Source organism: Notechis scutatus, chromosome 8 (assembly GCF_049901735.1).
Source record: "Notechis scutatus isolate UNSWTSFEM ecotype Mainland chromosome 8, rNotScu1.2, whole genome shotgun sequence".
NCBI classification, from domain to species: domain Eukaryota; kingdom Metazoa; phylum Chordata; class Lepidosauria; order Squamata; family Elapidae; genus Notechis; species Notechis scutatus.
Window position 1 is genome coordinate 12,642,545 of NC_142016.1, and position 27,524 is coordinate 12,670,068.

General features: G+C 46.1%; 1 protein-coding gene across 10 annotated transcripts in view; it reads right to left on the reverse strand.

Moving 5' to 3' along the window:
- The window catches only part of AHDC1 (AT-hook DNA binding motif containing 1), a 269,420-nt gene that overhangs the window by 110,624 nt on the left and 131,272 nt on the right, over nt 1-27,524 (reverse strand). Inside the window, exon 1 of one of the 10 annotated variants that reach the window (XR_015750453.1) lies at nt 10,592-10,662. The exons of the other annotated variants lie outside the window; for them this stretch is intronic. The gene's annotated coding sequence lies outside the window, so the exon portion shown is untranslated. Of the gene's footprint in view, nt 1-10,591; nt 10,663-27,524 lie in introns of those variants that run through there. 10 annotated transcript variants of the gene reach the window in all.

Sequence of the window (27,524 nt, forward strand, 5' to 3'; positions counted from 1 at the left end):
GCCTTCCGGAAGTACCAGAAGTGCCAAAATGGGCCCGTTTTCAAACTCCCGAGGCTGCAGAGGTTTCCCTTGAGCTTCAGGGAGGCCAAAAACAGCCACAAACGGGCCAAAAATCAGCTGGGAGGTAAGGGGGTGGGTGAAAATCAGTGTAGGTAAGGGGGCGAGGCAGGGGTGTCGCGCGTGCATGCATGGGGGGGGGCGGCACATTGCATTGTGGGTGCCGGCACATGTATCGCGCGCGCACACACACACACACACACACGCTTTTGGCACACCACAACAAAAAGGTTCACCATCACTGCATTAGAATATAAACTGAGAGCAACCCCCACTCCTTACTAGCCCTGAGGATGTTACCTAGTTGGGTAATGAAATGTTTGCCAGAAAACAAGCAAGCTCAGAGAGCATCAAGGACTCCTCATGTCAACCCTGAGCTTCCAACATTTTCCTTTATTGCAACCATGATTTTTTTTAAAAAAAAGGCCACTTTCAGTAGTTACCCCTTTACAAAGCTCTCTTCTGTGGGATGCGCTCCCCCCCCCCCCGCAAAGAAACACGCCTTAAAAACATTGGCTTTTCCAGCTGCTTTTAATTGAGAATGGCTGCTGCTGCCTCACATTTTGAATGGCCGCCCCTTTTATGTACGTTGCTGCCGTTTTCCTTTACGAAACGGCAGCTATTCATGTTTTATCTCTTACAAGAAAAGGCATTGGATAAAACAATTCAAAAGCGCCCTGAGAAGAGCCTTTAGCATTCAAAGGGGACATGCAAATACATATTAATAAAAGGGCTCCCTCCCCACAGCGAGGTGGGCTGCTTTGGGCTGCTTCCTAATAAGGCCATCCTCAGGGGGCATCAAATTAGCAAAATGAGGAGTGACCAATCTTTTTTCCAGGCAGGGTTGCAATGCTGGCTGGGAGTTGAAGTCCGCACATCTTAAAATGGCTAACGTTGGAGAGACACTGCTCTAAGAATTGCAGAGAAGAGGCCTCTGCCAAAGAGTGGCCGCCACATTTTCGGGCCGTGTATTAGGCACAAAGGTTTGGGACCATGAAGCTGCAGTCCAGAGGTGGCATTCAGCAGGTTCTGACCAGTTCTGGAGAACCGGGAAAGGAAATTTTGAGTAGTTCGGAGAACTGGCAAATCCCACCTCTGACTGGCCCCGCCCCCATCGATTCTCCGCCTCCCATCGAGTCCTAGCTGATTGGCTGGGTCTTCTTTGGTTGCCCTGCACAGGAGAACGGAGCTGGAAAGCAGGTTAGTGGGGTGGGGAGGGAATGGAGATTTAACCTTCCCCTGCCACGCCCAACAAGCCACGCCTACAGAACCGGTAATAAAAAACTTTGAATCCCACCACTCTCCGCAGACGAAAAGGGAGGCTTGGTTTTTGAAGAGTTTTAGCATGCAGCTCTTGCCAGAGCACATGTTTTGAAAGAGGATTGAACAGGTTCCTAGAGGAAAGCCTCTGCAGCCTTTGGAGGCTGAAAAATCCGGAAATACCGGAAGTGCCAAAATGGGCCTGTTTTCAGCCTCCCAAGGCTCCCCTCAAACCTCAGGGAGGCCAAAAACGGCCTCAAATGGGCTGTAAATCAGCTGGGAGGTAAGGGAACAGAACCCGTAGTAAAAAAAAAATATGAATCCCACCACTGCGTGCAGTTCATAAGATGCATTGCTCGACGGTGGAACAGCTGGCCTCCGGAAACCATGGGTGCTCCAATGCTGGAGGTTTTTAAAGAAGAGTCTAGAGACAGTCACTTATCTGAAATGGCGTAGCTTCTCCTGCTGGAGCAGGGGGCTGGACTAGAAGACCTCCAAGGTCCCTTCCAGCTCATTCTATTCCCTTCTGGTCAACTCAAGTTCAATACGGGTGGTCCTCCACTTACGACCGCAACTGAGCCCAAAATTTATATTGCTAAGCGAGAAATTTGTTAGGCGAGTTAGAAACAACCAAACTAATCTAGAGAGCACCAAGGACCCTGCCTGACCATGTTGCTCGGATACAAGGCAACATACTCGGGTCAACTCTACCCATTCCTGCTCTTCCTTTCCACCAGGTTGCAGAGAAGGCCTTGCCTAACCACGTGGTCTCAGAAGCAGCTTCTCCTCCAGCCCAGGAGCTGATACTCAGGAGATACGGCAGGAAGGAGAAAGGGGCAAAGAAGGCAAGGAACAAGGTTGGGGCAGGAAACAAGCCATCTTAAGGGGCTTGAAGAGGGGGCGCGCATTCCGACTGAGACATCCTGGCCAACTCTTACCCAGGATCTAGTTTCCACAGCAACCGGGGGCAAGGGCAGCGAGGGGTGCCCAGCCCCTCCAGTCAAAACCCCAATTGTTAAGTCTCTGAAATAAACAGCTAAAATGGACAGGGAATGGGGGGGCGGGAGGGAAAAGCTGAAAACAGCTCAGTGTGGCATTGTCAGCGAGATGTCACTAATTGTCTGTAGGGAGAGCGCAGTCTCAATTAACCCTTCAGGCGCTGCTGGCAAGGGAGAGCGCCAGGTACCCACCCCTCCGCCTGGCAATTCGAATCGCACGCCTCCCCCCTTCTCCTGTTGAGGGGTTCATTAAACAGCTTGCAACTCGGAAAGGTAATTGGATGTGTGTGGGGTGGGAGGGGGGGGGAAAGAGCTGCTGAATTATAGACGAGGCAATGTCTCGGGGTCATGCGTGCATGTGTGAGAGAGCACGCATGCCCATGTGCATGCGTGTACAGCATAGAGTTAAGGAAATGGATAGCTTCCCCTTCTGCTCAAGCAAGCTGTTACCTACCAAGAATTAAAAGACCAGCCAAAAGAGCTTATTTTGACCCAAACGGCGATCTTGCTGTCCTTTTTAAAAAGGAGGATCAGCAAGTGTGGGCAGAGACTTGGGTCAAGGAGACACTTTCCAAAGAGAAGAACAACTCCAGACATAAACATCGGGAAGGGCCCAAGATGGAAAAAAACGGGACCCAAACAAAGCTTCAGAGCCAGAGGTGGCATTCAGCAGGTTCTGACCAGTTCTGGAGAACCGGTAGCGGAAATTTTGGGTAGTTCAGAGAACTGCCAAATCCCACCTCTGACTGGACCCACCCCCCATCTATTCTCCGCCTCCCACTGAGTCCCAGCTGATGGGCTGGGTCTTCTTTGGTTGCCCTGCACAGGAGAACAGAGCTGGAAAGCAGGTTAGTGGGGTGGGGAGGGAATGGGGATTTTGCAGTATAGCCTTCCCCTGTCACCAAGCCACACCCACAGAGTAAATTTTTTTGAATCCCACCACTGTTCTGAGCCACTTCATCCTCATAAGGAATCTACGGACAGCTTGTCTGCCTTCCACAACAAAGTTTACAGCCGAGATGGGCAACCAGAGGCCTTTGGCCTTGTTTCGAAAGACCTTCTACAAGAAATCAGCTCAGTCTTCTGGTAAGGAAATATCTGTTTGTTCCCTGCAGGCCATCAGTTCAAGGAGTGAGAGGAGAAGGTCAGAAAGAGAAGGAGAAGGAAGGGGCTGTCGAAAGAAATGAAAAATGAAGGGCGGGGGGGAGAGAGAAGGTGACTTCACATCTACCTCTACCAGTTGCCTCTGACGGTCTCCGTGTTCCATCCATGCTTCCCAAAGGTGAACTCTTTGGGGGAAATGGGGCCCCCAAAAGAACCATTCACAGTGTTTGATCCCATCTGCAGATCTTTTCGGGACATTGTTAGTACAGCTGCTGCAGAGAGCCAGCCTTCCATGGATCAGGTATAAGCCTGCCGGCTAAGTAAACCCATGGCCAGAGGGACCCCCCCAGAGCCTTTCATGCTTGAGTTCTCAAGGGCAAAGTTTATCTGCTGTCCTCTAGATGCAAACAAATAGGAGCAACATATACAGTATATACCAAGCCGTATCAAGCGGCAGAGATGAAGACGATTGAGCGGTTGGATAGCAGATGGCTGAAAGGGGCTGCCATGAAGAAGAAGGAGGTCAAACTATTCTCCAAAGCACCTGAGGGCAGGACAAGAAGCCATGGATGGAAACTAATCAAGGAGAGAAGCAACCTGAAACTAAGGAGGAATTTCCTGACTGAGAGAACAATTAACCAGTGGAACAACTTGCCTCTAGAAGTTATAAATGCTCCAACACTGGAAGTTTTTAAGAAGAGATTGGACAATTATTTGATTGAAATGGTATAGGGCAGTGGTGGCTAAACTTTTTGGGCTCCCGTGCCAAAAATTGTGCACGCACTCACCATGCCAGCACTCAGAATGCAATGCGTATCCCCCCTCCCCATGCCCCCTGCGCATGCACACGCAAAACCCTTCGCTGCCACCCTCTTACCTGCGCTGCGCCTCACAGCAGATTTTTTTGGCTGGTTTGAGGCCTTTTTCGGCCTTCCAGAGGCTTGGAAAAAGCCTCTGCAAGGCTTTTCAGGCCAAATTATAGGCATATTTCATCACTTACAGGAAGTGTATTACAGGAAGTGATGAAACAGGCTTGTCCCAAATGGTGCTTTTTCAAGAAGCAACTGGACTTTCTGGTTTTTCTTTGAAGCTTCTCATCCAAGAAGCTTCTTCAGCTCTGACAGGATAATGGGGAATGGAAAAAGAATGCAAAATGATCAGCTGCCTGCAAGGAGTATATGCAAGGAGTATATATCTCCGTCACCCAATCAGAGCCAAAGAAGCTTCCTGGATGAGAAGCGAAACGTCTTCAAAGAAAACCAGAAAGTCCAGCTTCCTCCTGGAAAAGCAGGGTGAAAATCAGTGATAAGTCGCTTTTTTCTTCCGTGCCGTGGTAACTTCGACTAGTCACTAAACAAATAGTTGTAAGTAGACAACAACTCTACTGTATGAAGAAGTAAGACTGGTTACGCTATGTGTCTGAGGAAATGAGTTGTCACTCACACAAGCTTATACCTATAGCACATGGGTGTGAAGCTCGATTTCATTGAGGGCTGCATCAGGTTGTCTTTGACCTCAGGGTGGGCATGGCCAGCTTGATGTCACTCGTGTGGGGGGCGCCTGTGGCAGCCTGAGTGCTCTGCCAGTGAAAACAGGCTCCCGAGCTCCGTTTTCGGCTGCCATGGCGTCCTGCAACCCTCTGCCACTGAAAAAGGAGCTCAGAAGGGCAGCTGTGATGACCCGGGGCATGACACAAAAACAACCAAGTCACAAAAATAGAAGAAAATCCCTTTAATGCCTCCAACTTGGCCCCAATGTCCAATTATCCTCGGCTGGATATCAAACTCTTAAAGAAAACAGTTTACGGAGGGAGTAAATGCAGTCCGCACCCAAAATAAAGTTAATTCAAAATTTTAAAAAACCACACTGAAGGAATTACTACAGCAGGCAAGGATGATTAATTGCAGACTTCTACCAGATAACGAAGCAACCACATTTGGGAGGAAGCCAAAACATAGATAAGCTCCTACAAGAATGCACACTTTGCTTCCAGCAACTTTGCCATGCTCAGTTTGTCCTTTTAAACAGTCCTCCCAGCTGCAGCCCCTGAAGGGGATCAGGGCCCCTTCCTCCCCCATAGACCACGCCACTCATGTTTCTCCCTTATCCACTCCTCCCTGCTTGCCCTAGAGGGGATGGGCCTGGGTCTTCCTCTGAATGCCCATTCGGCCTGTGCCCTTCCCCAGTTTCCTCCACAACCAGGGAGCCACACTTCTACTCCCTGTCAGCTGTTCCATCTCTCCCTCTGAGTCAAGTCTCCAACAGGGGCGTGACAGCAGCCCTCCTAAGCTCCATTTTTGCTGGCAGAGGCACCGCAGGCCAGTCCTTTGCTGTTTCCAGGGTGGCCCCCACAGGTCAGATCTAAGCATCCCCCAGTCCTTGACTTTGACACCCATGCTTTAGCAAAATGCATTGGTTGGACCAGGTGCTTCCAGACCCCTTGTTCTTTGAGGTTACTGGAGAGTATCACAGCTCTCTTCCCACAACATCCGTGGTGCATATTTCCATCTCATTTATTTGTTACTTGGAAGGTTTGTCTACTCGACAGCTGTCCCAGTTGTTCACTTGGTCATCTAGGACAGGGGTCTCCAACATCAGCAACTTTAAGACTCGTGGACTTCAACTCCCAGAATTTCTCAGCCAGGCTGAGGAACTCTGGGAGTTGAAGTCCACAAGTCGCCAAGGTTGGAGACCTCTGAGATTCTAGGAGGAGAATGAATCACCTCCAGAGAAGTGAGGAGGGGAGGAAGCGGTTGTAAATTGGAAGAAAGGAATCTCTCCCTCCACAAAAGAAGCTCAAGCCAATGTGCAGTGATGAGTAAAAGCCAAGCTATGTGCACTATGACCACAGTGGAGCCCAACCTTCCTGTTGCTAAGCGAGACATTTGTGAAGTGAGTTTTGCCCCATTTTATGACCTTTCTTGCCACAGTTGTTAAGTGAAGCACTGCAGTTGTTAACTTGATAACACAGTTGTTAAGTGGCTTCCCCATTGATTTCGCTTGTCAGAAGGTCACAAAAAGTGACCATGGGACACTGCAACCATCATAAATATGAATCAGTCACCAAGCATCTGAATTTTGATCACATGACCCTGGTGCAACGGTCATAAGTGTGAAAAAATGGACATAAGTCACTTTTGTCAGTGCCGTTGTAACTTTGGTCACTAAATGAACTGTTGTAAGTCAAAAGCTACCTGTATTAAATGCAACTTTACAACTATGAAGGCTTTCTAAGAAATGCAAATTGCATTTTTTTAAAAAACTACAAGTGGCCAGAGCATTAGAAGAGGAATAATTCTCAGGACTTACAGCATAAGAGATTAGATTTCCTTTCCTCGACTGCTCTGATCATTTTAATTACCAGCCCCACACCAAACCAATGCAAATATTTTACTTCATTATTATTTTATTATAGGACTTTTTTCATTATTTTATTCCTTTGTCTTAAAATGTATTTTTACGCCAGTACTCTAGCTGAAAACACACACTGTTATTTAACGTTAAATAATCACCATCACCTACCTCTTGCATTAAAAAAAAAAGAAATGTGACATGAAAAATAGTAGAAACCAGTCTAATCTGAGACCGGGAGGTTGAAAAATGTAATGGAGGCTAGCAAAACTGTTGTTTTTAAGAAAATTGCAAAATGCTATGTCCATGCAGTCAACAGATATCAAGCTCAAATCAAGGGCATGTTGACTTCTCAGTAAAAGGTGTCTTATGGAAAGTCACTTTTCCAAACATGCAACATTAGCAAGAAGAAAAGTTTGCAATAACTGGTGCCAATGGCTGCCATCGCAGCTTGCGGTAAGAAATTCCACATGTTTATGAGAACCTTATTTCAGCTATAACCTAATTCAAAAGTTGATTGCAGATCTCTTTCCTTCGTTTTTTTAAGACAGCTATGCTTGGTCTGTCTGCCTGCCTGCCTGCCTGCCTATGTACCTACCTACTTTCCTATCTGCCAGCCAGGCCAGTCAGTCAGCTTGTCTGTCTCCCTATCTGTTTTTCTGTAGATGCCATACATACATACATACATACATACATACATACATACATACATACATACATACATGCCATTTGGTGAAACACACAAAAAGTGAACATTAAACCGATGACCCCATTTGTAAGCCTGTAGGAATAGTGCGAATAGTTAACTTTGATAGTATGCATCATTAATCTGCAACATTATTATCACAAAATATATGCATATACTATTCCTTAGTAACTAATATTTGCATTTACTATGGTATTTCCCTGTAAAAAGACACAGAAAACGATGAGAAATAACTTTGTTAACACTATTGTTTTCATGGAGGGCCCAGGGGTGGGATTCTACAAGTTCGTACCTATTCGCTAGAACTAGTTGTTAATATTCTAAGCAGTTCGGAAAACTGGTTGTTAGAAGAAAGTACTGGCCTAATCCTGTAAGGAAGGTAGGAAGGAAACATTCTGGTGTTGCTTACAGAAACTGCCTCTCCGTTAACATTACATTCTTGGCAGGACTAGACTTCCTGTCTCAGGAACTTCTCTGGAGTTTTTTTTCCTCCTTTGCTGGTACTTTGCTTGTGTGGAGTGACCATTCAAAGTTACAATGGCACTGAAAAAAGTGACTTATGACTGTTTTTCACACTTACGACTGTTGCAGCCTTCCCACAGTCATGAGAGGCCAGGCGAGGAGATGCGTGCCTCGATGTGAGTGATGTTGAGTTGGCCACGCCCAGCCAGTCACATGACCACCAAGCCATGCCCACCAACTAAGCCACGCCTACAGAACCGGTTGTCAAAACATTTGAATCCTACCCCTGGGAGGGCCCCAGAAGTGTGCAGCCATGGACTAGCTGTGCATCCGTATATACGGATTCTGCAATTGTGCAATTACTTCTGGAATCCTAAAGCTTGGTTGGGATGTCCAACTCCACATCAACCCAGCAAAAAGGACGAGGAAGGCAAAGAAATGCAGAAGTAGCATTTGGGTAAGTATCTCCATCCTTTAAGACTCAGAAATGGGCACAGGAGTAATTCTACACAAAGTGGCAGACAGAGGCACCTAAAGATCCATCTTAAACTGAAAACCCCAAGCAGGGATTCCCGCATCCCATTTTGATTTATGGGAACAGAGTTTGTGGTTCTGGAGGGAAATAGTCTTGCCCCATCATTTTCACTGTTACGAGAAACAACTTACAAGCCAGTGGTTAGATTGCAGTATTGTAGGCTAATTCTTCTGACTGCCAGCAGTTTGGCAGTTCGATTCCCACCGACTCAGCCTTCTATCCTTCCGAGGTTGGTCAAATGAGGGGCCCAGATTGTTGGGGGGAATAGGCTGACTCTGTAAGCCGCTTAGAAAGGGCTGTAAAGCACTGTAAAGCGGTATATAAGTCTAAGTGCTATTGCTATATCTTAGTCCCAAAGAACCAAATACTCCAAAATTCAGGAGTGGCTGTCTCAGTGTCTCATGCGGTGGAAACAGTCTGTGGTTTTCTGCAATCTGTGGTCCAGGAAGACTGTTTTGAAGGCCTGGACTGTTAACATGGAGATGCACATTGTCATCTGTTGCAGCAAACAAACCACACATGTCCCTAAGCTGCCTGCAACGGAGCTGTGAAATGCTTTAGATTCGATTCCAAAAATGTGCTTCAAAGTGTGAGGGATGCATATACAGCCCTTGACTGCAATTCTTTAAAGCACCTTTTCCAAATTATTTCTAGTGCGCTGCCCAGCCTTTGTCTATAATAAGCTCTCAAACATTCCAGGATGTGACCATAGTAACAAAAAAATAAAAAAGAGGAAATAAACTAGGGCAAGGAGAAAAAAAAAAGGAATTTGCCCCAAACTGATCCACCAGAGGGAATAAACATCAAATCCTAAGACAAGAGAATTGAGGATAGACAGCAGCTACCGTGATCCCCCAAATATTTTAAGGAATATCCCCGAGACATCATTTTGAGATGCTCTGCCTAGTTTCTCCTTCCAAAATAGAATCAACGAATTGCTTCTCTTCCAAAGACAGGAGATGAAGCTTCTATCTGATTTAACACAGGGCAGAATATTGGGGGAGGAAGGGAGAATCAGTGGTGCTGGGTGAAGTTGGTTTCAACACCACACCAGAAAGGAGTTTCCCACTATCAGTTTTGCAAAAAAAACAAGCAGGCGCTTCACCTTTGCATTCCCCACCCACCCACCATTTCATAAAATTCCCTGGACTGGTCATAAAACTCCCTCCCTGCTGTCCAGTCCTTGCCAGAAAAAGGTATGAGGCCCAGAGTAAAGGATTGGGTTTCCTTTGGGGACCCAAAGAGGAGAGAGAGGCATGAAGGATCAAGTGGAGAGCTTTCCAGCTGTCTGCACCCCAGCCTGTGGCATTCTCTTCCTTTTGAAAAAAGCCCAAGAATTCCTTATCGGGTTCACCCAAGTACTAGTCGGTGCTGAAAGTGGAGAATGGCAACATCAAGAGCAAATAAGCCTGCAGAATGACAAAGAAACGAACCCCATGGGCAGGGAAAAGTGTGTGTGTGTGTGTGTGTAGAGGGGGGAGTTGAAGAGTACAGCTGTAAAGACATCCCTGGGGAAACAAGAGGAAACAAGAAATGAAAACAGCATTGTAATGTCGCATTCATGTACGAAATGGGCGGTGTTTGCATTGGGAGGGTGCAATTCCATTTTCCTCTTTGATCCTTTGATCCTCTAGAGCAGGGGTCTTCAAACTCGACAGCTTTCAGACTTGTAGACTTCAACTCCCAGAATTCCTCCTCCAGTCATGTTAGCTCAGGAATTCTGGGAGCTGGAAGTCCACAAGTCTTAAACTTGCCGAGTTTGAAGACCCTTATTCTAGACTGTAGACACTCTATATAACTGCTGAGGGCTTCAGATTCCCTTTCAGTGCTTTGGAGTGCTGGGGCATGACCAAGAATCTGCCTGCAACTCCTTAAAGCAGCTGTATCCTTCCTGTAGACAAGAGCCACGTTCATACTCCCACGCATTTCAAAGCACCTTTCCCGAATTATCTCCAAAGCACAACCCGCAACTAAATAGTCCCAGCTTCATCTCTTAAGATTAGCTTCTTCTACTCTTACCTGCTGCCCTTGTTGATCTAAGCACAGGCCAATGCCCGCTCTCCCCCAGCCAGAAGCATGTGAACTGAAGTAGGATTGAATGGAAGTAGGATTACTTACAGAAGTGATAATGGATCTGCCAGATAGATGCCATTTTCATTAAACCAAAGTGTGTCGCAAGGGCCACACAGCTCATCTAACCAAGGTTCAGCTCCAAACCACAAGATAAATGCTTCCATCTGCGAACCTGCCTGTTATCTTCCCATTATTCAACAGCAACACAGACTCTTGAGACTGGGTCTCTCAGGGCAGTTCCTGTTTCAGACAGCTAACAGCCTCCGGGAGATCTGAGATCAAAGGTTGTCATCCCATATCTCAAGGAAAGAAGCCCAGCTGGCCCTGGAGTTAGCAAAAGGCAACTGCAGAGGCCCCTTCTCCTCACACTAATTCAAGTTACTGATCAAGTAAATTTCTTTCCACCTCAAGAACACTGCCACAGGTATTACCTCAGCCATCTCTTACAGCCACGGTGCAAAGTAGATTCATCAACATTAACCCAGGGGTGCGATTCAACTGTTGTAACAGCCGGTTTGGTGAGTGCACACTTTGCGCATGCACAGAGCGTTTGCTACTGACCTTCTCCAGCAATCCCTGTGTGTTTAACCAGTGGTCCGCAGAGAAATGTCCCCCCCAAAGCACTTAATCCAGGCTGCGTGGGAACACAAGGCTGTGCTCCCCACATGGCCCGCCCATCCGCTGGCCCCCACCCTTCGGCCAAGTGCAAACTTTACCTTGAGTAGAGCCACACGAACTGGAACTGGAAGGTAAGACCAACGGCGGGGGAGGGAAATCCACCCCAGGGTGGCTTGCTGGCGTTGGTGGGAAAGTCGGTCCCATATTCCAGAGCTGCAGTAGTCACAGGACTGGCTCTTTGGTCATCCCGGAGCAGCTGTTCCTCCACCTGGGTGCATTGGCCTGCCATGGACTGGAGGAGCTGCTCCAGGATGACCAAAGGGCCAGTCCTGTGACTACTGCAGCTCTGGAATATGGGACCGACTTTCCCACCAATGTCAGCAAGCCACTGTCAGTCAAAATTCATATTAGTGATTTAAAATTATGAGTTTGGTGGTCCCTGAGGTCCAGAAGATTGGCTATCCATGTTAAACAGCTGATGTGTGGCGATCATCTGAGCTTGAAAAACAGGATATAAAGGACAGCCTAGACCGCGGGTGTGCGGGTATGCGGGTGTGCTCGATAGCTGATCGCCGGAGCAAATCAAACCAGGTCACTCCCAATAGCTGATCCTCGGAGCTACCAGTTCACCTGAACCGGGCTAAACCAGTAGAATCCTATCCCTGCATTAGCCCCATATTGCTGTTGAGATTAAACCAAAATTAACAACTTGTAGGAGAAAGGGAATTTGGATCAGAGTCTTCCTGGCTGATACCTTGTAGGACTTTCCAAATAAACTGAATTCTTGAATTTTGAAGCTGAGGTGGGGAACAAGACAGGCCAGAAGCTTTCTCTGCATGCGATATACACTCCAACCAAAGCTCACCTCACCTAGTGCTTGCCTTTGTTATCTTTGCATTAAAGAATCTTAAGCCAGCACGACTCCAATTAAATCTCTGGGCAAACAAAACCAATAGTGAAGTAGATCTTGTGAAGCAGGGGTCCGAAACCCCCAGGCCGCACACTAGCACTGGTCCGCAGCCTGTTAGGAACCAGACCATACAAGCGAGTGAAGCTTCATCTGCATATGTGTGGAATTTAGGTAGCGCACCACACCATTCCCCCCTTGCCAAAATTGTTTTCCATGGAACCGATCCCTGGTGCCCCAAAAGTTGGGGATTGCTGTTGTAAACTGATTTTGCTTTGGTCAAAATCTGCCAACAAAGTTTGTGACTGACTTAAGAATTGGAAACTCGAATTCCTACCTGTATGTTCAATTTAAAAACAACAAAACACATTTATGGCTTTTGAACATACAAGCTTTAACTTATCTAAGCAGGCCAAAAAACGTCTGCATTGTAAGATCTGGAAAAAAAAAAAACAGGTTCGGAGAAAGCCTATGAATTTGGTGGCTAAGAGGCAATAACAACAATGGCATCTAATAGATTTTTGAAGGTAAATAGAGGAATGAGGTATGGCTGGATTTGTACAGCACCCTAGACAAGTTTGGATGAAGTGAGGACAACCCCTGAAAGAGGGATAAGCATGCCACATCCCTAAAGTACATTACACAAAGACCTCGGCATCCAATAATACAGCCAAAAAAAGCAGCACCCGACATCACTTCCAAGAAAGATATTCCAAAAAGGGTTAAGCAGCCCAGGACACCTTGTGAGAGAGCCTGTCTTGCTGGTTAATGAACTTAGCCATCCAGGTAGCTGAATTTCAGGAAAAAAAGAAACCACCACTTCTACCCTCTGAAATAATAGAAACAAAGGACTCCTCGTTTCCTGCAAGAGATGTCCTACAATATACAGGTAGTCCTCCAGTTATGGCGGCAATTGGGACTGGGGTGGCCATTGCCAGGCTTGTAAAATAGGATGTCACATGACCGCATTGTTTAAAGAAAATCAAAGTAGCTGAAGAAAAATATCCCAGCTGCCCTTTTAACCCCAAATGGTGGGAGTCACAGGTAAGGAACATGGGGTGCTGCAGGAAGGTGGGAAAGGCCCCGGGAGGGCTGATACGGGCTGCAGATGAGTGGTGGGGTGGGGGGGAGCTGGGGAGGGCTTGGGAAGCCCAGGAGAGGCAATGTGTAATTTTAAGAAGGCCGGTGGATGGATGGTGTGGTGCAGTGTGAGATGTTCCTTAGCGATACACCTCTTCTAAATCTCTTCAGAAGAACCGATCAGTCGACACAAAAGCTGTACATTCACATTTCTTTCAGGATGACACAGGCTCATTTCTAGCTATCATCAAGAGGTGGGGGTGGGGAAGAGACTATCCAGGTGCAGCGGTCAATTGAATGTCTAAGGTGAGTCCAAAACTAAATGGGCTCTTCTTTTACCTGGAATTGCACAGCCCAAACTACCTGAGACAACTGGCCATCTTTGCAGCTCACCCTAGGTGGGATTTCATTGTTCCTTTGCAACCGCTGAGATGCACAAAGACTTTCGAGAAGCAACAGCCATTCTGCAGAGCACTTTCAACCAGCCAGATTTTTGTGCCTTGCCAAAGGAGGGAGGGAGAGTCACTTCAAAGTAGTTAAAAATGGTTTGAAAAAGGTCATCCAAGTCTGCTAGCTATCTCTTTTAAAAACGGTCACATTCCGACAATGGATGTGCTTTGTGCACAGCGTGACTGTCTTAATCCCTGTAGAAGAGGCTTTCCCCATCTGATGCTCTCCAGATGTTTCTGCGCAGAACAGACAACCTGTGGCCCCAGTCCATACGGTCAGCGAAGAGGGATTTTGGGAATGGGAACTGTAATTCGGTAACATCTGAATGGCAACCAGTCGCTTTCTGCAGTAGACAAAGAGACTCCATCACATTTTTCATGGGAGGTCCATTTGGGATCATGCAACCGGGTCCCCACCTTTTTACGCCGCCTACCGCTCGCTGGCCCCCCCCATCGTTTATGAAAAGTGCTCCGGTGGCTTCCCGGAAAAGCTCACGGAGCCTCATCACAGGGGGGCAAACGCCCTGGGGTTTTGTCCGGACGGTGCCGGTGACCGGTTGGGACCCTCTAGACCACGAGTCTCACAGAATAACAGAACAGAATAACAGAGTTGGAAGGGAACTTGGAGGTCTTCTAGTCCCACCCCCTGCTCAGGCAGGAAACCCTATACCCGTGATGGTGAACCTATGGCACGCGTGCCACAGGTGTCACGCAGAGCCACTTGTGCCAGCACGTGAGCCGCAGGCAAACTTACCTCCAGTTTGAGGCCTTTTTCTGCCTCCCAGAGGCTTGAGGAAGGCTTCTGCAGGATTTGCAGGGCAAAAACTAGGCCCGTTTCATCACTTCCTGTTTTTCCGAAAATACTGGAAGTGACGAAACGGCCCTAGTTTTCAGCTTGCAAAGCCTGCAGAAGCCTTCCTCAAGCCTCTGGGAGGCAGAAAAAGGCCTCAAAATCAGATGCAGTGCAGATAAGGGGGCAGCAGGGGTGGGTGGGGATTGCACGCACATGCGTAGGGGGCATGGGGGGCACGCATTGCCTTCTGGGTGCTGGCACATGGGTGAGAGCATGCAAGCACACACGCACAATTTTTGCCACAGGAGCCCAAAAAGGTTAGCCATCACTGCCCTATACCATTTCAATCAAATGATTGTCCAATCTCTTCTTAAAAGTCTCCAGTGTTGGAGCATTTACAGCTTCTGGAGGCAAGTGGTTCCACTGATTAATTGTTCTAACTGTCAGCAAATTTCTTCTTAGTTCTAGCTTGGTTCTCTCCTACCTTAGTTTCAATGCATTGCTTCCTGTCCTCCCTTCAGGTGCCTTGGAGAAGAGGTTGGCCCCCATCACCTTTGTGTCAGTCCCTTAGATATTGGAATACTGCTTTCATGTCAGCCTTATTCCCTTTTTTAATATCAAACTAAACATACCCCATTCCTGCAACCCTTCTTCATATGTTTTAGTCTCCAGTCCCCTAATCACATTTGTTGCTCTTCTGTGCACTCTTTCCAGAGTCCCAACGTATTTTTTATATTGTGGTGACAAAAACTGGATGCCGTATTCCAAGTGAGGTCTTTACCAAGGCATTATAAAATGCTATTAACACTTTAATAGGTGTCCAACCTTGGCAACTCTAAAATGTGTGGACTTGAACTCCCCATGCCTTGGCTGGAGAATTCTGGGAGTTGATGGCCCCTAGTTTTAGTTGATTACAGATTAACAGAGTTGGAAGGGACCTTGTAGGTCATCTAGTCCAACCCCTTGCCCAAGCAGGATATCCTACACCATTTCTGATAGATGGCAGTCCAGTCTCTTCTTGAAAGCCTCCAGTGATGATGCTCCCACAACTTTTGTTCCATTGATTGATCGATCTCACTATCAGAAAATTTCTCCTTATTTCTACATTGAACCTCTCCTTGATCAGTTTTCATCCATTATGTAGGAATGGGGGCTTCTGACAAGATACTTGTTGACTCTCTTGTCTGGAAGCCCCTTCCTTAACTCGCCTCCCAATACTGCAGCCATCCCAGAATGAACTGAGATGGGTATGGTTGCAAGTCCTCCTAAATATTTCCTCAGTGTTCGATGTATGTTTGTTAAGCCCAAACGTCTACATATACAGCAAACAGTCACGAGTTATAGTTTGCATCAGACTCCCGAAATATAACATACGTCAACAAAAAGGAAGAAAAGAGGAGGTTTATTTGTTTTAAATTTTACAATGTGGATAAATAGGCTTGGCCTTCTAAGGGCTAAGGGGTGCTGCCATCTCAGTGTGGTGCCTTAAATCCAAGGCTTAAAGCAAGAACTAGGAACAAGCAGAGGAAAACAGAGGTACTGCCCTCTTGTGGTCTTAGGAGAGTTTGCTCAACATTTTCAGAAAAGGATTTCACGCTAGGAATTTATTTTCTCTTATTTTCTTGGGGTAGCATAGCATACCAAAAGGAGAAAGACACTAGGAAACATAAGACTGGTTTCTGTCTTGGGCTATTGCAACTTCCTACCCAATCCCTCCAGGCTGGCCGACTAAAGGCTCAAATGCCCTAAATCAGGGGTTTCCAACTTTGGCAACTTTAAGACTTTTGGACTTCAACTCCCAGAGTTCCTCAGCCAGCCTTGTTTACTTTTCAAAGCTCAGCTGAGGAATTCTGGGAGTTGAAGCCACAAGTCTTAAAGTTGCTAAGGTTGGAGACTCCTGCCCTAAATCAAATTGCTTCTCAGTCTTAGGGTTAGGATACATGGACTTCAGCCTGCTGGCTGGGAGAATTCTGGGAGCTGAAGCCCACACATCTTCACCTTGCTAAGATTGAGAACCGATGCCTTAAATATGTACACCAGCAGCATTTCGTTTATTTATTTGAAGTGTGCAAAACCTGGCCAGTCTTTAAATGGTTCCAGACGGCTCAAAATACCAATTTAAAGACATTTTCAGCATCAACGCTGAAAGAAAAGAAGGACAAAACAGAAGGCAACTCAACCTCCTCCTCTTTCTCTCTCTCTCTTTCATTTTAAACATGGGTAATGAATTCAAAGGTATCCAGAGTTCATGTGTTTTGACACAAAAGGGATATGCCCGTAAGCTCCAAACAACAGTCAAGCTCAAACCCAGGAAGAGGACTGAATACCAAACCTGTTCCAGGAAAAAGAAGAAAAAAAGAAAAAGGAGGAAGGGGCAGCACTGTGTCAACAGATGACTGACACTGACACGGGAACACGATAGGAGGAAACTGAGCACCACACAAACATACTGAACACCTTTGCTTATCATATCCTGGACCGATCAGCGCCTTGAGATGTATTTGCCAATGGCTTGGATTTGTCAAGCAACCTTTTTTTAAAAAAAGTGGAGCATATTGGCAATAGTCGGACAATCTAGTCAAGAAAGAAAGTTTTCCCAACTAAATCCACTGCTTGGTGTAACGTCTAAGGAAGCCATCAACCTCTTGCAGATGGATGGAGAGCTTGTGGCTCCTGGCTTCATTTCTAAAGCCCTCCGTAAATGGTCTCTTATGAGAGATGCGTTTTCCTGGGAGCTGCAAAGGGGCAAAAGGGGTCCCCACCCAGGGGTGGGTTTTCATTGCCAGTTCGGCAAACCAATAAATCCCACCCCTGGCTGGCCCCACCCACTCCACACTGCCCCTCCCAGAAGTCCCCACGGGGCCCATTTTGGATGCCAGGTAAGTAAGTACAGGGCCTGTGTGGAGGCTCAAGGAGTGTTGTGGTTAGCCGGCAGCAGATGCGGATGGCTGAGGAGAGCGAGGACTCAGATGAGGGGCCTGGACCATCAGGGAGTGGGCTGCTGCCTTCAGAGATTGTGGGGGCTGGCAGCAGCGATGATGAGGTTCCCGAGGAGCCTGTGCCAAGTGCGCATGTATGCAGGGCTGCTTGCAGGAAAGAGCAGCTGCAGCAGCACGAGCAACACAGGAGTAAGGCTGCAAGATAATGGCCCCTCCTTCAAGAAGATAAAAGCCAGCTGTGAATGGGACGTTCTTTGCAGGAAGCAAAGACGTTTTGAAACTTGAGCCTTGCGGACATTACAGTATCTTAGATGGTATTTGAAGACTCTGGTGGTGTAAAATATTTCTAGGTAACCTTATCTGTTATTCTTGGCAGCCTTGCAGTTTTGGCGAGGCTCGTGCTTATCAAAGTTAGTTAGTTTGCAGCAGCCTTTTAACCGGGGATTCGTAAGATCATTAAAAGGTTTTTGTTCCCTTTGGTTCATGTTTGTTTTATTGGACAAGGGTTTGGGTCAGAACAGGGAGGGTGAAAAGCAGGCCTCTCTTGAGGTTCCGGAAGGAGGGCCTCCAGAGGCCGGGGAGGCAGTTTTCGGCCTCCCGGAGGCTCGAGGAAAGCCTCCGGTGCCTGGGGAGGGCAAAAACGGCCCCACCACCATGGTGAAGGAGACCGACTAGGCCACGCCCACCATGGCCACGCCACCCAGCAACCGGGCAGAGAAACCCACCGCTAAAAATTTTTGAAGCCTACCCCAGTCCCACCCGTGTTTATCGGAGCCCACCCATCTCCGGCACAGCGTCCGGATCTTGATAGGAAGTACCGGAGACTCGTATGAGGGACAAGATACAAAGGTTGACCTGAAATCAAGGAATGGACCAAAACACCCCTTGTTTCCTGCTTCGCCTCTCTGGCAGCTTCCTTCCCTAAGCCAGAAGACAAGCCTTGCAGCCCCCACTCCCACTCTACTGCGTAGAGGGCTAGCCCTCCCTTTCCCCTCAAGTCTCTGCTGTGTGGCTGAGTTAAGCATATTTTGCACTTTTTAATTGTTCTTAATAAATCAACCCTCTAAATCACTGGTGTTGCTTCTTTCCATGAGCCCGGGAAGCCTGCAGGCCAGTGTGCTGGGGGGAAGGAAGGGGTGGGGGAAAAGGAGCGTCCTCTTGGGGTACTTTCCTTCAGTCCCCCAGCCCACCCCACCAGATCCTAGGAGAGCGGCTTCGGCCTGGATATTGTAGCAAACACATACACCTGTTCCTGTTCCCTCCTGGCCCATAGCCAGTCCAAAAGGCCTTTGAGGGTAAGCCAAAGAACAGGAAGGGGTGGGTGGGAGAGCTTGCTTGTTGGAGGCAGCCTGGGCTATACCATTTAATCAGGAAACGGAGGGGAAGGACTTTCCCCATCTCTAGGCATGATTCCCCCTTTCTTTTAAGCTAATTGGAGTGCCCAGATGTGAAACTGTAGTAGTAGGGCTGCAGGACGACCAGCAAGTTCAACAGGTAGAGTTCTAAGAGTGATAAGGGCAGAGCCTTGGGAAGTCCTTTTTTTAAAATAAATAAATAAAAAATAAATGTAAAATGCATGGATCTTCTTCCAGAAGACAGCAAGGGAGGCACTATGAATTCTAAGCAGCCTGAAGTCACAGGTCAGTTAAAGCAGAGAAGGGAAATAGGCGGAGGCGGGAAATGCATCCAGTCAAAGGCTCATGCCTGTTAAATCTGCAGTGTCTCAAGAGAACCACGGCAGCTGGGTGTCCATATCGTGCTAAACACCGGTTTGCTGAGCAAGCCACAATTTCTGGGTTCAAAGAACATGCTCAACCTGTTGCAGCCGTGCATTCTTGGTTGTGGCCCCCACCGTGGGGAACAGATGCCCCTCTGAAGCAAATGTACCAGATTGAAACCCTGTTGCATTTCCTAACAAGCCCTTTTAGTATTCTGCTCACCTTATACCTTATATCAACCATAACAACACAAGAGCAGACAATAGATACGAACTCAAGATAAAACGCACCAAACTTGATTGCGGGAAATACGACTTCAGCAACAGAGGGGTCAATGCCTGGAATACTCTACCTGACTCTGTGGTTTCTTCCCCAAACCCCAAAAACTTTCACCTTAGACTGTCTACTATTGACCTCACCCCTTTCCTAGGAGGTCTGTAGGGGGCGTGCATAAGCGCACCAACGTGCCTTAGATAAGAAACTTTTGGGAACCATCCTCCACTAAACTCTCTTTGAGAATAGGTCAAGGTGATACCTGCAGTTTCATCTGGAAGAAACGAATCGGAGCCAGGTAAGCCAGGGTACCTCAAGGCAGGCAGCTTTCATGGCCAATCTCTGTATATCAGTCAAGCAATACAGCAGCCGAGCACACGGCTGAACCACACACTCACAAACCCCACCCCCGAATCTAAAAATACGACGGTCTTGCAGGTTTAGAATAACAAAAGGGAGGCTGAAGCCCCAGTGCTTCATCCCAGTCTGATTTGTGGTTCTTGCCATATTAAAAAAACAAAACCCTTATCAATATTATTTCTTTGTTGTTGGGCGTTGGATGGCATACACATTTGACGAATAGAATAGAATAGAATAGAATAGAATAGAATAGAATAGAATAGAATAGAATAGAATAGAATAGAGGAGTGCAGTGGAATGGAACAGAATAGAATAGAACAGAACAGAACAGAACAGAACAGAACAGAATAGAGGAGTGGAATGGAATGGAATGGAATAGAACAGAACAGAACAGAACAGAACAGAACAGAACAGAATAGAATAGAATAGAATAGAGGAGTGGAATGGAATGGAATGGAATGGAATGGAATGGAATGGAACGGAATAGAACAGAACAGAACAGAACAGAATAGAATAGAGGAGTGGAATGGAATGGAATGGAATGGAATGGAATGGAATGGAATGGAATAGAATAGAATAGAATAGAATAGAATAGAATAGAATAGAATAGAATAGAATAGAATAGAATAGAGGAGAGAATGTAGAAGCTAGAAGGGACCTTGGAGGTCTTCTAGTCCAGCCCCCTGCTCTCAAGCAGGACAACCTATACTATTTCAGATAAGTGGCTGTCTAGTCTCTTCTTCTAAACCGCCAGTGATGGAGCGCCCATGATTTCTTAAGGCAAGCTGTTCCACTGGTTAATTGTCCTCACTATTAGGAAGTTTCTCCTTACTTCCAGGTTGCTTCTCTCTTTGATTAGTTTCCAACCATTGTTTCTTGTCCTGCCCTCTGGTGCTTTGGAGAATAGCTTGACCTCCTCTCTTCTTTGTGATGTAGTCTAACATCCGTTTAATCCTGTAGATCTATGTGTATCACACACAGGTAGTCCTTGTTCAGCGACTGCCTCGTTTAGCAAACGTCTGCAGTTACAACAAGGATGAAAAAGTAACTTTGCAACCAGTGCCCACATTTATGACCTTCACAGGTCTGTAAAGCAAAAGAAAGCGGCAATAAGATTGTAAAATCATGATGTTTCACTTAGCAACCGCTTTGCTTAATGACCATGTCCAATTGTGATTGTTAAATGAGGACTGTACATTCCCATGCATGCCACAAATGCTCAGAATGAAGTGAGACCAGCAATCCAGTGCACAGAATTTTGTTTTTCTCCCATTTTTAAACAGAGTCACTCAACAACTGTGTTTCCAAACCGGCACAGACAATAATAAATAATAAAGAGAAACTTGTAACTACCCACACATATAACCGCAAATGCCATGCTCTGGCCCTTTTGTACTTTGCCGATGCCAGCTTTTGTACCCAGAAGTAAAAGCTGCCTTGATCCCTGATTAGGCCACATGCACGGATCCAGGAAGGTAGCCAGAAATCTAGAACAGTGCCCTCCTCTCATCTTCTACAAATATTCACCTCACCTACCACTGCTTCCTAAAGCTGAACAGATGGCCCATTTCTCATGTACTGCACACAGGCAAAAAAAATGCAGCTGTTACCGGAGCAGATAAACAGAGGAGGCAAATATGATACTTAAGTGTCAAGATTACCTATTTTCATACTTTCTTTGTGGGCAGCATAAGTTAGCTTCTTGACTTTTATGGAAGGATACAGGGTGCTTGCTCCATTTTGGTGTTCTCTGAGCTTGGTGGTTTTCTTGCAGACGTTTCCTTACCCAAACCAGGTAACCTTATCAGCACTGCAAGAAAACCACCAAGCTCAGACAATACCAAGGGTGCCTCATTTCAAACCTGAGCTACAAATATTCTCCTTTATTTACTACTTCAGAACTTATAAAGCTAAGTAGACATGTCCAACATCTGCTCTTCAGACTAAGCCATCCAAGCAACTTGGCTCATTATCACCAGGTTTTTGATTCCTGGTAGTCTACCAACATGGATTCCATGCATCAGTGTTGACTGCTTGGCCACAAAAGTCCACCTAAAATAGGTAGCCATCAGTCCCCTCCAATAGCCTCAAGAAGAACCATGCTGTAGACACACAACTTTTTACCAAACTTGCAAGCTAGATCTCTTAAGTAGCCCTCTCTCTGTCTCCTTTGAAATGACCTCAGTTCTTGGTTACTGTACATCCTGGACACTTAGCAACAGTACAGGTTGTCTTCGACTTATAACCATTTGTTGAGTGGCTGAAGTTAAAACAGCATTGGAAAAAAAAGTGATTTACAATCAGTATTCACACTTACAACCATGGCCTGCCCATGGTCATGTGATCAAAATTCAGGACAATTGGCATGCATTTATGACAGTTGCAGCATCCCGGGGTCAAGAGTTCAATTGTTGGGATTTTTATTTTTGCAAAATTACCACGTAATCCTAAAATGTTTGTCCTGCCTGAACTCTGATAGAGGTAGCAAGTTTGCATCGACAACCTCCCCCCACATGTTAATATGAAATCATAACTCACATCGCTGGTTTGCAAACAGTTGACCTCCAATGTTTATTATCTGTGAACACCTTGCCAGAATTCTGATGGTTGATAGGAACCATGGAAAATCGTGCCGTTGTGGCAAAGAAGATGCTTTTCAATTACTCAGGGAAATGCAACATGCCAACTTTTAATGATTTCGCCACTTTCCACTTCTTGGAGTGTGTGTTAAAAAAAAAACATCCTGATAACTAAGGAGCAAGCTTTTCTTTCACCCTAACCCTGAATCCCTTGCAGGCACATGTCCTTTTGCCATCGCATAAATGTACAACCCCTCCTTTCCCGCCCCCCCCCCTGTACTTCCCCCTCCTTAGTAAGCAGAAAGATTTTAAAGACCCCAAAGCTCCTAGTTTATATGGACTGCTCATGAACCAGAAAGTAAGAGAAAGAGGAAGGTTGAATCCTATTTATTATTTTCCTCAAAGGCAGATTCTAAAGTAGGCATCCCTTTCTGCCTATCTCAGTGGGGTTTTGCGGCGTCTGGAGGGAGGGGCGGAGGATGGCTGTCACTTCCAAATGCTCCACTCTATCGCAATCTTTTCCGCAAGACACAAAAGACTTGCAAACTTGAGTCTTGTTCCTCACTGTGTTCATCTGCTGGCTATTATATATATATATATATTTACACGCAGGGGCTTTTGTTCCCTTGTTTACAAGGAGCCATCTCCAACAGCTGAAGGGGACATTTGACCGTTCAGGATGCTACAAAGGCATCATGCAGTATGTGTGGATGGCGCCTTTGTTTATTCTCACACACACAAACACACACACACACACGTGTGTGTGTGTGTGTGTGTGTGTGTGTGTGTGTGTGTGCAAACAGCAGCAGCAGCCACCAAGCTGGCCCCTGGCCCCTTGTTCACAAGGAGAGGAGGTAAGGTAAGGTTTTCAGGGTGTAGCATGCTCCCTGTAGCACCACGAGCAGGCAAGGACGCTTAATCTGGAGGAATGGTTGCTAAGATACTAGCAGCCGTGTGAATGGAAATGGGTCAGTAAACCTGTGGAGGGATAGTGTGACTCTAGCCACTGCAGCTGTTTGAGTGCAGCTCTAAATCCCACCCTTTCAATATTTATCACTCTCCACCTTCCAGCTCCTTCCTGTTAGCAATTTTCCACTTTGCGCCTCCTCTTTCCCTGGACTAGAGTTGAAGCCAGAACAATTTTAACAGCAGCAAACAACAGCCGGCATATAATATAATACATATAATCAGCCGACCTTCATGGACGTTGCATCCCGGATGTTCCTGTTTGGAAATTAGAGAGCTGGCGATAGATGGATGGATGGATGGATGGATGGCTAGATAGATAGATAGATAGATAGATAGATAGATAGATAGATAGATAGATAGATAGATAGATATCGATAGATAGAGAGAGAGAGGGAGGGAGGGAGAGAGAGATTGTGAAGTGGAAAGAATGTTGTAGAGATAGTCTAAGGGTTTTATTTTGTTTTTTAAAAAAACAGCTGACCTTCATGGATGTTGCATCCCGGATGTTCCTGTTTGGAAATTAGAGCTGGCGATAAATGATAGATAGATAGATAGATAGATAGATAGATAGATAGATAGATAGATAGATAGATAGATAGATAGATATTGTGGAGAGGAAAGAATGCTGTAGAGATAGACTAAGGGTTTTATTTTTATTTTTTTAAAACAGCCTCTCCCTCCTTGCTAAAGCACCTACTCCTTGCAAACAGGATGAAACTGGTTCTTGAGGAGATTTAACAGGAAACAGGCTCTAATCCCTTGGTAGGAAAAGAAGGGTTAAAAGGTCAATTTACTTCTGCCCCTCACTTCACACCACTGCAAAATTACTCACAAGCAGGAGCAGCTTTCTCCCCCCCAGATCCACCCCTCCCTCCCACCCACCAGACACAAACACACACAAACACATACTTTCCTTCCCTCTGTACCGCATTTTCGCAATGTGCTTTGGGAATACAAAGCACAAACACAGGCAAGGAAGGAAATAGATGTCACCCACACTCACACACACACACACTCACACACACACACACACACACACACACACACACACACACTACTTTAGGGAAGATGGCTGTGCTGCAGCCAAGAAGACTCTCTCACCTTTCTGTGCTGTGCACACATGGAGACCGGCTGGGCGGGCAGGGGATGAGGGGCTTACACCTGGATCAGGGAGCCGGAGGCCTGCCCAAACTGAGGCAGACCATTAAGAAAGCAAAGCGCAGGGGGGGATTAGTGGAGACTCCCTGGGTGCGGGGCCCATTAAAGTCCCCCCTAGCTGAGAAAGGAATTTGCAGCTCTCCAGGTGTTTGTGGAATCATATTGTTGGAAGAAGGCATTTAAGACCAGGAACAATTAAACTCCGGGTCATGGGTGGACTTTTACATCTCCAGATCATGCTGCAAACACTCCAACATTAAAACAGTAGTATCTCAGCAGTACAATGTTGGCCTTTTTGAGAATGGTAATGTACTTATGAGCCAACCTGCAACAAATGAAAATATAATAAGTTTAAACATTTGCCTCTTTCAATAAATGTGAAAAGCTTTCCCTTCCAGTCTGATTCTCTCTCCTTCTTCTTTTTGACTCAGTTCCTTTGGATGAATTATTCTCCTTTTTCCTAAAGAATACCTGATTCGCTTGTATCTCAACCTGTGAGTTAGGATGACAGCAGTGAAACAAAGGCAAGCATTTCTCCTTATCCACCCTTGGAAGATATATAGGATTGGAACATCGGCCTATCCTTAATATGATCATCCTTTTGGCATCCCTCCCACCTCAACTGATCCTTATTAGACACAATAGGCAGAAGGCATCTTATAAGTAGTCCTTGACTCACAACACAACTTAGTTTTATTGACTTTTCATAGTTACAACAGCACTGAGAAAAGTGACTTATGGCCACGTTTCACACTTATGCCTTATGGTCACGTGATCAAAATTCAGATGCTTGGCAACTGACTCATATTTACGACGGTTGCAGTGTTTCCGAGTTGTGTGATCTCCTTTTGCAACCTTCTGAATGGGAAAGTCAACGGGGATGCCAGATTCACTTTAACCGTAGTCTTACTAACTTAACAACTGCAATGCTTCACTTAACAATGGGGGCAAGAAAGGACATAAAATGGGGCGAAACGTAACAGCCATCTTGCTTAGCTAAATAAACTTTGGCCTAAGTTGTGGATGTAAACTGAGGATAACTCATAGATAGAGAGTTGTCTTGTGCCTAAGAAATGCATGGCTCAAAGCAGTTGTCCCTAACTTGCCCTCCCCCTTCAATGTCTTGGACTACAACTCCCATAGTTCTCAGATAGCATGCCTGCAGCAGGCAGCCCCCTGGTGTCCTTCGTGCAATCTTCCTTTTCCTCCCCAATCGCCACTTTTAAATTTTTACTGTGAAAAAGAAGGAACTACTTAATGCATTGAAGTACATTGTCCTGACTTCAATTAATTAAAATCGAATTAAATTACAATGCCTGGCGGCAGCGCCAATCACTACTCGACCTAGATCTGCCCATTCTTGAACTGGAGGCCCCGCCAGGCTGATTAAAGGCCAAGGGCGATTTTAAGACCTGGAAAATGCCATGCCTCCCATTGAGTCCCAGCTGATCGGCTGGGTCTTCTTTGGTTGCCTTGTACAGGAGAACGGGGCTGGAAAGCAGGTTAGTGGGGAGGAAAGGGGGATTTTGCAGTATCCTTCCCCTCCCATGCCCACCAAGCCACGCCCACAAAATCAAGGCACACCTACCAAGCCACACCCATAGAAACAGTAATAAAGAATTTTGAATCCCTCCTCTGGCTACAGGTACTCTTTGACTTACAACCATTTGTTTGGGGATCGTTCAAAGTTACAATGACCCTGAAAAAAGTGACTTATGACCATTTTTCACACTTATGACCATTGCAGCATCTTCATGGTCATGTGATCAAAATCTGACCGCTTGGCAAGTGATTCATATTTATGACCGTTGCAGTATTCTGGGCCATGTGAGCACTTTGCAAACCTTCACGCAAGTGAAGTCAATGGAGAAGCCAGATTCCCTTAACCACCATGTTTTTCACCTAACCACTGCAGTGATTCACTTAACAACAAAGGCAAGAAAGGTCGTAAGATGGGACAAAACTCCCTTTGCAACTGTCTTCCTTAGCCGTGGACATTTTGGGCCTTCATTGGGGGGTTGTAAGTTGAGGGTTAACTGTATTAAGGTTTTTCAGTGCATTTGCAAGGGGACAGGTTAGAACTGGCCGTTTGACAGAAAAGGGGAAACAGGAGTCAAAACAAGTTAAAAGTTATTGCTTGGTGCAGTTACATTTTGTTAAATTTAAGCTGCCATCGACATTAGTTGGAAAGTAAACAACTTACTACGCTTGTACTTTTGTTTGGCTTTCTGATAAGCCATATCTAAAGTAGAGATATGACTGTCCCCACCTCAGGGGACCTGGGCTATTGTAACAAAAAGACCCTGAAGGAAAAGGGATAAGAAAAGAATTGGGCAGGCAATGGAAATCGCAGATTAAGGTGAGTGTGGAGGAGTAGCAAGGAAGAACTTAATTAAAGAAATCGGAGTGGGAGTCCAAGAAAAAGGGAAATAACATAGTTCAAAGGCAGGGAGGAGAGGAAGCCGAGCTTTCCACCAACAAGCACAGCTTGGCTGATTTCAACCATCCTTTTTCTCCAAGTCAGGAAAATGTGCAGACACCCATTTTTTGATCTATCCTTTCCAGCTGTGCAAGATCTTAGCTCCCATAATTCCAGAGCAGCACGGTCAATTTTGATTCACCTTCATGCTGTAAAAGCTTTTCAAATGCAGTTCCTCTTCATTTCAAACCTGGATTCAACCATCTTTAATAAACAAACCACATTTGGCTCAGTTTGCACATGTGAGGCCATAAGCCAGGAGTTGCAAACCAAGCCAGAAACAACAAAGCATCTCATGACGACAATGCAACTTGTAAGTAGAATATCACATTTACAAATGTAAAGTATCGTGCATGGTATAATCCAGATGTAGAATAACATGTTTTGCCCAGCATGCATTCACCCACTGAATGTAGGTAACTTCCCTCTCCTTGGACACATGAAATGAAATAAACAAATTTATAATATACCCACCTGTTGCTTGGAAATATTTTCCAAACAGGGTAATTAAAAAATTTACAGGGAGCCCCATTCCAATGTTCATTTTTTTCTAAAGACCCCTCCCTCCCCCAAAAGGGGACCAGGGAGAAAAGTGGCCAGATACGCTTATCGCTTAGCAAACCTCTTCTACATTTTGTGTCATCTTACTTTAAAAC